Source organism: Bos indicus, chromosome 10 (genome assembly GCF_029378745.1).
Source record: "Bos indicus isolate NIAB-ARS_2022 breed Sahiwal x Tharparkar chromosome 10, NIAB-ARS_B.indTharparkar_mat_pri_1.0, whole genome shotgun sequence".
In the NCBI taxonomy this organism is placed as follows: Eukaryota; Metazoa; Chordata; class Mammalia; order Artiodactyla; family Bovidae; genus Bos; species Bos indicus.
The window spans coordinates 2,002,878-2,017,594 of record NC_091769.1 but is presented as its reverse complement, the minus strand read 5'-3'; the positions used below and the strand labels follow the sequence as shown (position 1 = coordinate 2,017,594).

General features: G+C 37.8%; 1 long non-coding RNA gene across 2 annotated transcripts in view; it reads right to left on the bottom strand.

Annotated features, from left to right (window-relative positions):
• LOC139185179 (uncharacterized) overlaps positions 1–14,717 on the bottom strand; it is a 138,955-nt gene that overhangs the window by 10,370 nt on the left and 113,868 nt on the right. The gene's annotated exons all lie outside the window — the stretch shown is intronic.

The following is a 14,717-nucleotide window of genomic DNA, read 5'->3' as shown; positions in this document are numbered from 1 at the left end:
ATAAATAAAATTGACAAACCATTAGCCAGACTCATCAAGAAACAAAGGGAGAAAAATCAAATCAACAAAATTAGAAACGAAAATGGAGAGATCACAACAGACAACACAGAAATACAAAGGATCATAAGAGACTACTATCAACAATTATATGCCAATAAAATGGACAACGTGGAAGAAATGGACAAATTCTTAGAAAAGTACAACTTTCCAAAACTGGACCAGGAAGAAATAGAAAATCTTAACAGACCCATCACAAGCATGGAAATTGAAACTGTAATCAAAAATCTTCCAGCAAACAAAAGCCCCGGTCCAGACGGCTTCACAGCTGAATTCTACCAAAAATTTAGAGAAGAGCTGACACCTATCCTGCTCAAACTCTTCCAAAAAATTGCAGAGGAAGGTAAACTTCCAAACTCATTCTATGAGGCCACCATCACCCTAATACCAAAACCTGACAAAGATGCCACAAAAAAAGAAAACTACAGGCCAATATCACTGATGAACATAGATGCAAAAATCCTTAACAAAATTCTAGCAATCAGAATCCAACAACACATTAAAAAGATCATACACCATGATCAAGTGGGCTTTATCCCAGGGATACAAGGATTCTTCAATATCCGCAAATCAATCAATGTAATACACCACATTAACAAATTGAAAAATAAAAACCATATGATTATCTCAATAGATGCAGAGAAAGCCTTTGACAAAATTCAACATCCATTTATGATAAAAACTCTCCAGAAAGCAGGAATAGAAGGAACATACCTCAACATAATAAAAGCTATATACGACAAACCCACAGCAAACATTATCCTCAATGGTGAAAAATTGAAAGCATTTCCTCTAAAGTCAGGAACAAGACAAGGGTGCCCACTTTCACCATTACTATTCAACATAGTTTTGGAAGTTTTGGCCACAGCAATCAGAGCAGAAAAAGAAATAAAAGAAATCCAAATTGGAAAAGAAGAAGTAAAACTCTCACTATTTGCAGATGACATGATCCTCTACATAGAAAACCCTAAAGATTCCACCAGAAAATTACTAGAAATAATCAATGACTATAGTAAAGTTGCAGGATATAAAATCAACACACAGAAATCCCTTGCATTCCTATACACTAATAATGAGAAAACAGAGAGAGAAATTAAGGAAACAATTCCATTCACCATTGCAACGGAAAGAATAAAATACTTAGGAATATATCTACCTAAAGAAACTAAAGACCTATATATAAAAAACTATAAAACACTGGTGAAAGAAATCAAAGAGGACACTAATAGATGGAGAAATATACCATGTTCATGGATTGGAAGAATCAATATAGTGAAAATGAGTACACTACCCAAAGCAATTTATAGATTCAACGCAATCCCTATCAAGCTACCAACAGTATTCTTCACAGAGCTGGAACAAATAATTTCACAATTTGTATGGAAAAACAAAAAACCTCAAATAGCCAAAGCGATCTTGAGAAAGAAGAATGGAACTGGAGGAATCAACCTACCTGACTTCAGGCTCTACTACAAAGCCACAGTTATCAAGACAGTATGGTACTGGCACAAAGACAGATATATAGATCAATGGAATAAAATAGAAAGCCCAGAGATAAATCCACGCACATATGGACACCTTATCTTTGACAAAGGAGGCAAGAATATACAATGGATTAAAGACAATCTCTTTAACAAGTGGTGCTGGGAAATCTGGTCAACCACGTGTAAAAGAATGAAACTAGACCACTTTCTAACACCATACACAAAAATAAACTCAAAATGGATTAAAGATCTAAACGTAAGACCAGAAACTATAAAACTCCTAGAGGAGAACATAGGCAAAACACTCTCTGACATACATCACAGCAGGATCCTCTATGACCCACCTCCCAGAATATTGGAAATAAAAGCAAAAATAAACAAATGGGATCTAATTAACCTTAGAAGCTTCTGCACATCAAAGGAAACTATTAGCAAGGTGAAAAGACAGCCTTCAGAATGGGAGAAAATAATAGCAAATGAAGCAACTGACAAACAACTCATCTCAAAAATATACAAGCAACACCTACAGCTCAACTCCAGAAAAATAAACGACCCAATCAAAAAATGGGCCAAAGAACTAAATAGACATTTCTCCAAAGCAGACATACAGATGGCTAACAAACACATGAAAAGATGCTCAACATCACTCATTATCAGAGAAATGCAAATCAAAACCACTATGAGGTACCATTTCACACCAGTCAGAACGGCTGCGATCCAAAAGTCTACAAATAATAAGTGCTGGAGAGGGTGTGGAGAAAAGGGAACCCTCTTACACTGTTGGTGGGAATGCAAACTAGTACAGCCACTATGGAGAACAGTGTGGAGATTCCTTAAAAAACTGGAAATAGAACTGCCTTATGATCCAGCAATCCCACTGCTGGGCATACACACTGAGGAAACCAGAAGGGAAAGAGACACGTGTACCGCAATGTTCATCACAGCACTGTTTATAATAGCCAGGACATGGAAGCAACCTAGATGTCCATCAGCGGATGAATGGATAAGAAAGCTGTGGTACATATACACAATGGAGTATTACTCAGCCATTAAAAAGAATACATTTGAATCAGTTCTTAATGAGGTGGATGAAACTGGAGCCTATTATACAGAGTGAAGTAAGCCAGAAGGAAAAACACCAATACAGTATACTAACGCATATATATGGAATTTAGAAAGATGGTAACAATAACCTGGTGTACGAGACAGCAAAAGAGACACTGATGTATAGAACAGTCTTATGGACTCTGTGGGAGAGGGAGAGGGTGGGAAGATTTGGGAGAGTGACATTGAAACATGTAGAATATCATGTAAGAAACGAGTTGCCAGTCCAGGTTCGATGCGCGATACTGGATGCTTGGGGCTGGTGCACTGGGACGACCCAGAGGGATGGTGTGGGGAGGGAGGAGGGAGGAGGGTTCAGGATGGGGAACACATGTATGCCTGTGGCGGATTCATTTTGATATTTGGCAAAACTAATACAATTATGTAAAGTTTAAAAATAAAATAAAATTAAAAAAAAAAAGAATTCCTCCCCATATATTCTATGGAGAAAAATAAGAGACTGTTACCCTATTAGACTTCATCTAACATCTAGAATCAATTAGCATGTATATAAAATATTATTTGCCTAAATTCCATAACTGATGAATGGATAAACAAAATATGGTATAGCCATACAACAGAAAAGCCACAAAAAGGAGTGAAGTACTGACACATATCATAGATAAACCTTGAAACATTATGTTGAGTGAAGGGAGCTACACACAAAAAGCCACATATTGTAGGAGTCCATTTGTATGAGAGGTCAAAACAGGCACATCCATAGAGACAGAGACAGATTTGATCTTACCAGGGACTTTGAGGAAGAAGGATGAGGAGTAACTGCTTGATGTGCATAGCATTTCCATTTAAGGTGATGAAAAAGTAGTGGAACCAGATAGTGGTGATGGTAATTGCAGGGCTCATAAAGTGATGTCATGATTTTTGTGAAATTCTTCTCATAAAATGTACTTAATAACCTTGAATTGTATATTTTAACATGGTTAAAATGGCAAACTGTGTGGTATGTATATTTTACCACAATAAAGAAAACATCACTTGTATTCTCAGGGAGTGTACATATTACCAAAAAATCAAGTAGAAACAGAGGTTAGACACAAGAGGACTTTCTTGTAAGTTAGTAAGCAGTTTAACATTTATTGAGAGCCTACAAAGAGCGAAGTACTGGGCTGAGTGTAGAGACACAGCAGGGAATAGAGACAGACGTGGATTCTGCCCTAGCACAGCAGTTGAGTGAAGCAGCCATTCTTCCATTTCTTCTCTGCTGCTTGAGATACATTCATTCTTAGAGAAAAAAATAAGACAAAATATATATATATGGGCTCTACTGAGCCACCAGATATACCTACACCTACATTTTGTTTGTAAATAAACAAACAAAAATGAAGCAAAGAGTTGCTAAAAAGTTTATCTCGGATCCTAAAATAAGGACTTGAAAATTTATACTTAAATTTACTCTTAAGCTTATAGAATGCCATGAAAAAGAAGGGATAATATTTAGTGATTCAGTGTATCTGCATATAATTTCACAAATCGGGATCCTCTCCATCTCACATGTCATTTCTCATACATATCATTTCTCATAAAGAATAAAAAATTACAAGATAGTTTGGATTACTCTTCAATAAATATTCACTCCTATCCTTCCCACTCCTCCAGGGGTTTGTTATATCCATGGATTCCAGGCTTGGCCATGAGACTGACCTTGACCAAAGGAACCTCAGAGGATGATGCTTGTAGAGTTTCTGCTCTTTGCCACAGCAAAGTGCTCTGAGCAGAAACTGGTCCAAGAACAGTGAAAAGCTCATAAAACTAATATAACTGCAATTAGTGCCTTAAGAAGGGTTGCCCAGCTGTTCTGGGCTGGACCTCTCTGCAGTCAAATATAAACATTTGAGATGAGAATAATTTCATCTTGTTGTATAAATTGTGAAGTGCTGGAGTATTTATGCAGCATTATTGTGGTAATAAAGGATTAATTCAATACACACATTGCAATCAACTGACCCAGAATTCTCTCAAAATATGATATATAAAAATACTTAGAAAGCTAACCATCAATAATAAATTAGCTTTTTCTTTATATATTTTCTTATTCAGTTACAGATTTAGTACTAAAAATTCTCAAATGTGTAAAATGGAAATTCACACTATCATTTATCTATTAGTATAACTGGTGAGATATGCAAGGATGTACTACTGGGATGTTAAAAAAAATACAGAAACCATGATATTTGCTACATATATCCTGATATAATGAGGTTCTAATAAACATTTTGATGAAAGCAAATTAGTCACTAATCCGACATTTTCTTTTGGTAAATTAGCAAGATTAGGTTTCACGTTAAATGAAATGTGTTTCTGCTTAAGTACTCCATCAGAGCAGGATCACTGATGGCCTGGGTAGAGGGAACTAATTTAAGTAAACCTCCTCACTATATTCTACATTTCTATTCTACATTTCTACATCACTATATTCAGACATTTCTATTCTTAATCTTCATGTTTTTAGGTCCCAGACAGAGCTGATATATCAATGTCATATTTTTTTTTTGTGAAATTTTCCTCATGAAATATTGAAGAAGTTTAAAGGAAAGCATCTGGCACATTCAGAAAACCTTATGATGTTTTTCTTTTAACCTGAGTCCCTCCATTGATCCCCGGTGGAAAACTGAAAATACTATACAATGACTACTAAGAAGATATTTATAAAAACAGTCTCTTAAAGAAGTGTAATTCATTTTTAACTTTTCATAGGGCACAAGATTTTATTTTTCCTAATAAAATGTTAGTTTATGAAATAAACATTGTTTATAAATTATGACGGAACATCTAATGAAGGTAATTTTCCTCTCATTGGACACTCCCTGCCATTCATAAAAGTTCACTGGAATAGGAAAAAATGCAAAATAGTAAACAAAGAAGATGAAACAATGCTTATTAACAATCACAAACCAAAAAAGGAGTTGAATTTTTAAGATAATTAGAAAAAAAAATGATTTAGGATAGATTAAGTGATAGAAGTAGGCAGAGACAAAGAATTCTATTTGCCTGAGATAGCTGAGAGTTAAAATGACTGTGAAAAGGCCAAAACACCCCACTAAATAGCCACAAGACAAAGTGGAACAGAGACTGCTATTCATTCAATAAACATCAACAATACACTATGTACTTCATTAGAAACTTAAATAAATCAAGGAAGTGGAGATTACAGGTTGTAGTAACTCTGAGAAATTTAAATAATGACTAGAGCAGAAAAACACATGAAGGAATCAAGAGTTCTGCCCTGAGGGAAAGAGTAGTCATGAAAAATTCCAGAGGCAGGTCTCCAGAGTAAATTCATTGCATGTGTCCTTTGACTAAATTAGTGCCATGGAAACTTTTAAAAAAATATTATTGCATTGGAAAGCAATAGGCTTTGTGATCAGAAAAAAAAAAAAAAAAACTTAAAGTAAGAAAAGACAGATTCTGAGAAGGATTCAAATACTTTAAATACTTTCAATATTTTCAAGTTTTTAATCTCTGTGGTAGGCAGAACTCTAAGACAGTCCCCCAAGATTCCTGGCATTTGGTGTGCACACATCCTTTCCCAGTTATTCAATCAAACACTAATCTACATTCTGCTCTGAAGGGATTTTGCAGATAATTAAGGTCCTAAATAAGTTAACCTTTAAATTTAAGAGATTATATGGGTGGGTTAGATCTAGTCGTGTGAACCCCTTTTACAACTAGAGTTTTCATCCACTGGTATCAGAAGAGGAAGTTAAAGAACTTCAAATTGTGAGTGAGAGTGAATGAGGAGAAATTTCCCATTGGAGGTTATATTCATTTCTTACTGCTGCTGTAACTAATCATAAGAAATTTAGTGACTTAAAACAATGCACATCTATTCTCTTATATTAGTTCTGGAGGTCAGAAATCTAGGATAAGTCTGAAGAGGCTTAAATTACGGTGTCAGCAGCTGGTCTGTTCCAAGGGTGAATTTGTCCCTTGCTCTTCTAGCTTCTAGAGGCTTCAGCATCCCTTGGTTCCTGGCTGCATTACTCCTATTTCTGCCTCTGCCTTCTGATTGCCTTCTCTCCTATGAGGACCTTTGTGATTACTCAAATTTACCTAGACAGTTGAGTATAGTCTCCCATCTCAGGACCTTAATTTAATAACATCTGCATAGTTCCTTTTGTCTATAAGGTAACATATTCATAGGTTTCAGGGATTAGGATATGGGGATCTTTGGGGCTGGGGAGGAGGATGGGGCACATTACGCCACCTACCACTTTGGCTTTGAAGATGAAAGAGGTGGTCCACAGGAACTAAGAGCAGCCCCCAGCTGACAGCCAGCAAGGAAAGGAGGACCTCAAGTCTACAACTGCAAGGAACAGAATTCTGCCAGGACTTCCCTGGCAGTCCAATGGTTAGGAGTCTACGTTACGACTGCAGGAAGCCTGGGTTTGATCCCTGGTCAGGGAACTAAGATTCTACAAGCCCCACAGCACAGTCTTAAAAAAAAAAATTGCCAACAAAAATGAGTTTAGAAACAGATTTTTCCAGAGTCTCCAAAAGATAACTCATTCAGGCCAACACCATGTGATACTCTAAGCACAGAATCCAGGCATTCCATACTGGACTTCTAACCCACAGAATGGTAAGCTATTATATGGTAAATGGTAAAGTATGATATCATTTCAAGCTTCTTGTAGTCATTTGTTACACAGCAGCAGAAAACCGCAAAATATTTTCAATATTTCAAGTCAGTCACAGTATTCATGATGCTATGCACTAAAAGGTTTTGAATTTCAATTAAAAATGTGTGTGTGCAGCACAAATAGGTGCAAACATCAATATCACCTAGTTATTCGTGTTCTTTACTGACATTGATATAATTATTTTAGTCAACACATACTCTAGTGACACAAATGAAAGCCTTTGAAATCATAACACTCAGTTATGCAGCTAGGAACACGACACACAAGCTAGGCCTTGCTAGAAGATGGCACCACGAGAAAATGTGTATAGAACCACCCTCCTTGAAGTCTATTAAAATAAATAAAATGAACCTGAGTTAGCTACAAAAATCTCATCTACAATAATACTAGGGTACTACCACAATCTAAAATAAAGACTTCCAATAATATGTACTCATAAACAGTGAAATTTGGACACAACCACAGGGAAATGTTGAGAACTGAAATCCGTCTCCATAATCTTGATCAGTTTTTGTTTTACACGATAACATCCCTTAAGTAAAAAGGGTAAATACCAGTGTCAGGTTAAACCTCGAAGAAAAAAAAAAGCATCCACTTGAATGGATGTATTATCTGTACATCCAAAGACAAACAATGAGACAAGGCTGAAGATGGTAACAGGCCACATGTCATCTTTATTTCGTATGAACCTAACTGGGAAAATCCATCATTATGATCATTAAAACAAAATTAGAAGGTAGTACCTCTTTCTCATATATTATCCCAACCTCACACCCACACATACACACCCCAAATGAAAGATGTCTAAAGACAGATGATTTATCATTTCTGAAGTGTGTAGAAACAACATATCTGAACTAAAGCTGCAGACTGCCTGCTATCCGAGCTCACACATCACTGCCCTCCACCCTACTCCACCACACACACACACACATGAAACCTTACCTTCCATTTAAGTCTTCAGGGGACAATTTAAACAATGCCTATATAAGCATGATGAAGATCTTCCCTACTCGCTGACAAACAGAGGATCAAGAGTCATTTATGACCCTATCCCCACATCAGGCAGCAAGGAGGGCTGTTCAGAGCCTGAGACCTAGATTACCAGTGATGCCGGGGTTGGGGTGTGGCTGTCTTTCAACATTAAATAACAACAAGCTCCCCCAGAATCCCAATTCCACTTAGATTCAAAGTTCAAAGCAGAGCCTCTCCCATCAAGAGCGGCTGTGCTCTAGTTCAGGGGAATGCAATCCTATGATATAGGACAAAAATCCACTTCCTTATTTCCTGTTGCCTCTGTCAACAGGATCAAGAGGGAGCTTCAAGCACCCAATTGTTCCTGCCCAAAACACTCAGGCTGCTACCATTTTCTGCCTTGAATCATATAATAAGGGTGAATCTCACTATAGCCTTATATATGTTATCTCTGCAGCCCCAGATGGCTAAGGACACCCTCATCTCCTACCTTTGAAACCCCATAAAGTTTTGCTAGCTCCTCATCCATTCTCTTCTCCCAACCCTCCAGGAATCTTTTTACTAACTAGAGTTTGGGGACTCTATTATTGGCACGACCCCAAACATCCCCAACCCCTTCTCTGATTCTCTTACCTTCTTACTCCAAAGGAAACCTGGCATTGTCCTAGGTTTCCCCTGTGGCTCAGCATTAAAGAAGCCATCTGCCAATGCAAGAGACACAGGAGACGCAGGTTTCGTCTCTAAGTCAGGAAGATTCCCTGGAGGAGAAAATGGCAACCCACTCCAGTATTCTTACCTGGAGAATTCCATGGACAGAGGAGCCTGGCAGGCTACAGCCCATGGGGTCGCAAAGAGTTGGACACGACTGAGCATGCGCACACACAACACAGTCAGCATTGCCCTAAAGGCATTGCTTCCTGCAGAGCCATTGACCATATAGGAAAAAACTGATTTTCTCCATCAGTCCTTATGTCCCTGAGCATGGGACTGAGCATGGATAGCCTCCCTGTTGCTTATTCCTTTCTCACTTCCATCTAAAAACCTTCAGCTGTATGTTTCATGACATCAGATTATATTATCTCCTACCCCTCAATTCTGCTCTGTCTACAGGTCTTCTACCACATTATTCACTCTTGTATCTCAAGACTTTCACATCTGACTCATTGTCCTTCTCTCCAGACTACACCTTTCTTAATTTTTGGAGAGTTCAACATACATATAGATAATCTTTTCAAGTCCCAAGCTTCTCAGTTCCCTAAACCTCTCTCCTCTGGTGATACTGTTTTCCACATTATTTAGCCTCTACTTCCATAGATTTTATTATTATAAAACATAACATAATAACATAGATGTTATTATAACTTTAGCCTCTCCCTATTCATTATTTCACCTATTTTACTATTGGATAACCACCTTCTTTTGTTCTTTTCACTCGATCTGGCTCACAAACTGCAACAATCCGTTGGCCCCTCTAGGACTCCAGTGTTATCAGTTTTGACTGTATCTCACCTTATTGTTATTTCTCTCCCTTCTTTAACTAGCTTTACTTTCATAATCCTTAGCTCTCTCGTCCTTCTCCTTCATCATTATAAATACTTAGGAAATGTCTAAACCTGGTTAAATCTAACCTTTCAACCACCACATGTCTGCATCTCTGCAGCTGGATATGGCTTTTAAAAAATCCACATAACTACCTCGATTGGCATCACTTTGAATTCATGATCATAAACCTCAATCAATCCCCTACTGCTCTCTTACTATCATCCTACACTTCTATAGCCTATTCATTTTCTACTCTGCTAGAAATTCATTTTACTTTTTCTCATTTCTCCTCAAACTCCCAACATCTCCTGCATCCTCACTCTTGATTATAATTTTGCTTCCAACTTCACAATGAAAATTAGGACAACATTTACAAATTTATACTACCACATTTTCCCAATTGCCAGTCTTGCATTTGTCACCTGTTACCACAGCAGCTTTCTGACTTTCACAAGGAAATAGCTCAAGATAAAATGGACAGTTCATATCCATTAAAAATTAACAAAAATCCAGAAGATAAGTCCAAGAAGAAATTAAAAGATTATTTAATGTAGTCCATGATTACTGGTTATTTTAATTTTATAGAGTTACTTTCCTAAATGTGACCAAGGCCCAATAATTTCAGAAATAAATTGCTTCAAATTTCTAAGAAATAAAATTCCTATTTAAGCTACATTGGAAAGCAGTAGGAAAAAAAAGAGAAATGCTTCCCAGATCATTTATAAAATTAAATAGCATTGCTACTGAAATCATACAAAGATACCTTTAAAAAAGAAAATACGTATACCCGTGGTGGATGCATGTTGATGTATGGCAAAACCAATACAATATTGTAAAGTAAAAAAAAAAATAAATAATAAAAAGAAAGAAAGAAAGAAAATATAGGTTAATTTCACTTATCTAGTTATAGCCATTCCAGAATTGCATGGATGGATCAATATTAAGAATTCTATTAATAATATTCACCATACACTTATCTAGTGAGTGAGTGAAAGTTGTTCAGTCATGTCCAACTCTTTGTACAGTCCATGGAATTCTCTAGGCCAGAATACTGGAGTGGGTAGCCTTTCTCTTCTCCAGGGGATCTTCCCAACCTAGGGATCGAACCCAGGTTTCCCACATTCCAGGCAGATTATTTACCAGCTAAGCCACGAGGGAAGCCCTTATCTAAGTAGATAGCAAAAAGGCATTGGATACAATTTAATTATTTATAAAAGTTGGATTTAAATCAATCCCGTTTTATATTTAAAAAATTCAATAAAGTAAACATTCATAGTTACTTAATTAACATGATACACATACAACTCAAAAGACAGCATTATGCTTAATTTAGGTACTAGAAACAGAAATATTAAAGTAAGCAGCAGGGTGAAAAGATACCTAACATTATCACAACAGCTGTACTTTGCACTGGAAAAACTCTGAAAACAGAGCACTAGACTAAGATTTACCAATAGAAAAAAAAAAAAAGGCAAGTCATTACTATTTACAGGTATTTGTCTCTCTGGAAAGTGAAAGGCAAGCAACTTTAAAAGTACTAGCAGGAAACAAAATATTCAGCATAGAGCTGGATTGAAAATTAATATACAAAAATCAATAATTTGATATATTCTTATAAAACATAATGAAAATATGTATAATAGAAACAAAAAATACAAAATATCCTGGGAATATTGGTCAGAAATACATAGTCCCTATGAGAAAAAGTTAAATAAGCAGGGTGACAATATACGGCCTTGATATACTCCTTTCCCGATTTGGAACCAGTCTGTTGTTTCATGTCCAGTTCTAAATGTTGCGTCTTGACCTGCATACTCAGGAGGCAGGTCAAGTGGTCTGGTATTCCCATCTCTTGAAGAATTTTCCACAGTTTGTTGTGGTCCACAGAGTCAAAGGCTTTGGCATAGTCAATAAAGCAGAAATAGATGTTTTTCTGGAACGCTCTTGTTCTTTTGATGATCCAACAGATGTTGGCAATTTGATCTCTGGTTCCTCTGTCTTTTCTAAAACCAGTTTGAACATCTGGAAGTTCATGGTTTCACATATTGTTGAAGCCTGGTTTGGAGAATTTTGAGCATTACTTTACTAGCGTGTGAGATAAGTGCAATTGTGTGGTAGTTTGAGCATTCTTTGGCATTGCCTTTCTTTAGGATTGAAATGAAAACAGACTTTTTCCAGTCCTGTGGCCACTGCTGAGTTTTCCAAATTTGCTGGCATATTGAGTGCAGCGCTTTCACAGCATCATCTTTCAGGATTTGAAATAGCTCAACTGGAATTCTATCACCTCCACTAGCTTTGTTTGTAGTGATGCTTCCTAAGGCCCACTTGACTTCACATTCCAGGATGTCTGGCTCTAGGTGAGTGATCACACCGCTATGATTATCTGGGTCATGAAGATCTTTTTTGTATACTTCTTCTGTGTGTTCTTGCCACCCCTTCTTAATATCTTCTGCTTCTGTTAGGTCCATACCATTTCTGTCCTTTATTGAGCCCATCTTTGCATGAAATGTTCCCTTGGTATCTCTAGTTTCCTTGAACAGATCTCTAGTCCTTCCCACTCCATTGTTTTCCTCTATTCTTTGCACTGATCACTGAGGAAGGCTTTCTTGTCTCTCCTTGCTATTCTTCGGAACTCTGCATTCAGATGGGTATATTTTTCCTTTTCTCCTTTGCTTTTCACTTCTCTTCTTTTCATAGCTGTTTGTAAGGCCTCCTCACACAACCATTTTGCCTTTTTGCATTTCTTTTTCTTAGGGATGGTCTTGATCACTGCCTCCTGAACAATGTCATGAACCTCTTTCCATAGTTCTTCAGGCACTCTGTCTATCAGATCTAATCCCTTGAATCTATTTATCACTCCCACTGTATAATCATAAGGGATTTGATTTAGGTCATACCTGAATGGTCTAGTAGTTTTCCCTACTTTCTTCAATTTAAGTCTGAATTTGGCAATAAGGAGTTCATGATCTGAGCCACAGTCCATTCCTGGTCCTGTTTTTGCTGACTGTATAGAGCGTCTTCATTTTTGGCTGCAAAGAAGATAATCGATCTGATTTCGGTGTTGACCATCTGGTGATGTCCATGTGTAGAGTCTTCTCTTATGTTGTTGGAAGAGGGTGTTTGCCATGACGAATGCATTCTTTTGGCAAAACTCTGTTAGCCTTTGCCTTGCTTCATTCTGTACGCCAAGGCCAAATTTGCCTGTTCCTTCAGGTATTTATTGACTTCCTACTTTTGCATACCAGTCCCCTACAATGAAAAGACATCTTTTTTGGATGTTAGTCCTAGAAGGTCTTATAGGTCTTCATAGACCCATTCAACTTCAGCTTCTTCAGCATTATTGGTAGGGGCATAGACTCGGATTACTGTGATATTGAATGGTTTGCCTTGGAAATGAAAAGAGATCATTCTGTTGTTTTTGAGACTGCATCCAAGTACTGCATTTCAGACTGTTTTGTTGATTATGATGGCTACTCCATTTCTTCTAAGGAATTCTTGCCCACAGTAGTAGATGTAATGGTCATCTGAGTTAAATTCACCCATTCCAGTCCATTTTAGTTCGCAGATTCCTAAAATGTCAGTGTTCACTCTTGCCATCTCCTGTTTGACCACTTCCAATTTACCTTGATTCATGGACCATGAATTACAGGTTCCCATGCTGTATTGCTCTTTACAGATCAGACCTTACTTCCATCACCAGTCACATCCATAACTGAGTGTTTTTACTTTGGCTCCATCTCTTCATTCTTTCTGCAGTTAGTTCTCCACTGATCTCCAGTAGTGTATTGGGCACCTACTGTCCGGGGGAGTTCATCTTTCAGTGTTCAATCTTTTTGTCTTTTCATACTGTTCATGGGGTTCTCAAGGAAAGAATACTGAAGGGGTTTGCCATTCCCTTCTCCATTGGACCACGTTTTGTCAGACCTCTCCACCATAACCTGTCCCTTTTGGATGGCCCTACACAGCATGGCACCCTGCTTATTTAACTTCTATGCAGAGTACATCATGAGAAATGCTGGACTGGAAGAAGCACAAGCTGGAATCAAGACTGCCGGGAGAAATATCAATAACCTCAGATATGCCGATGACACCACCCTTATGGCAGAAAGTGAAGAAGAACTAAAAAGCCTCTTGATGAAAGTGAAAGTAGAGAGTGAAAAAGTTTGCTTAAAGCTTAACATTCAGAAAACGAAGATCATGGCATCCAGTCCCATCACTTCATGGGAAATAGATGGGGAAACAGTGGAAACAGTGTCAGACTTTATTTTTCTGGGCTCCAAAATCACTGCTGATAGTGACTGCAGCCATGAAATTAAAAGACGCTTACTCCTTGGAAGCAAAGTCATGACCAACCTAGATAGCATATTCAAAAGCAGAGACATTACTTTGCCAACAAAGGTCCATCTAGTCAAGGCTATGGTTTTTCCTGTGGTCATGTATGGATGTGAGAGTTGGACCATGAAGAAGGCTGAGCACCGAAGAATTGATGCTTTTGAACTGTGGTGTTGGAGAAGACTCTTGAGAGTCCCTTGGACTGCAGGGAGATCCAACCAGTCCATCCTAAAGAAGATCAGCCCTGGGATTTCTTTGGAAGGAATGATGCTAAAGCTGAAACTCCAGTACTTTGGCCACCTCATGTGAAGAGTTGACTCATTGGAAAAGACTCTGATGCTGGGAGGGATTGGGGGCAGTAGGAGAAGGGGACGACAGTGGATGAGATGGCTGGATGGCATCACTGACTCAATGGACATGAGTCTGAGTGAACTTGGGGAGTTGATGATGGACAGGGAGGCCTGGCATGCTGCGATTCATGGGGTCACAAAGAGTCAGACACGACTGAGTGACTGAACTGAACTGAACTGAACACAGCATGGCTCATTGTTTCACTGAGTTA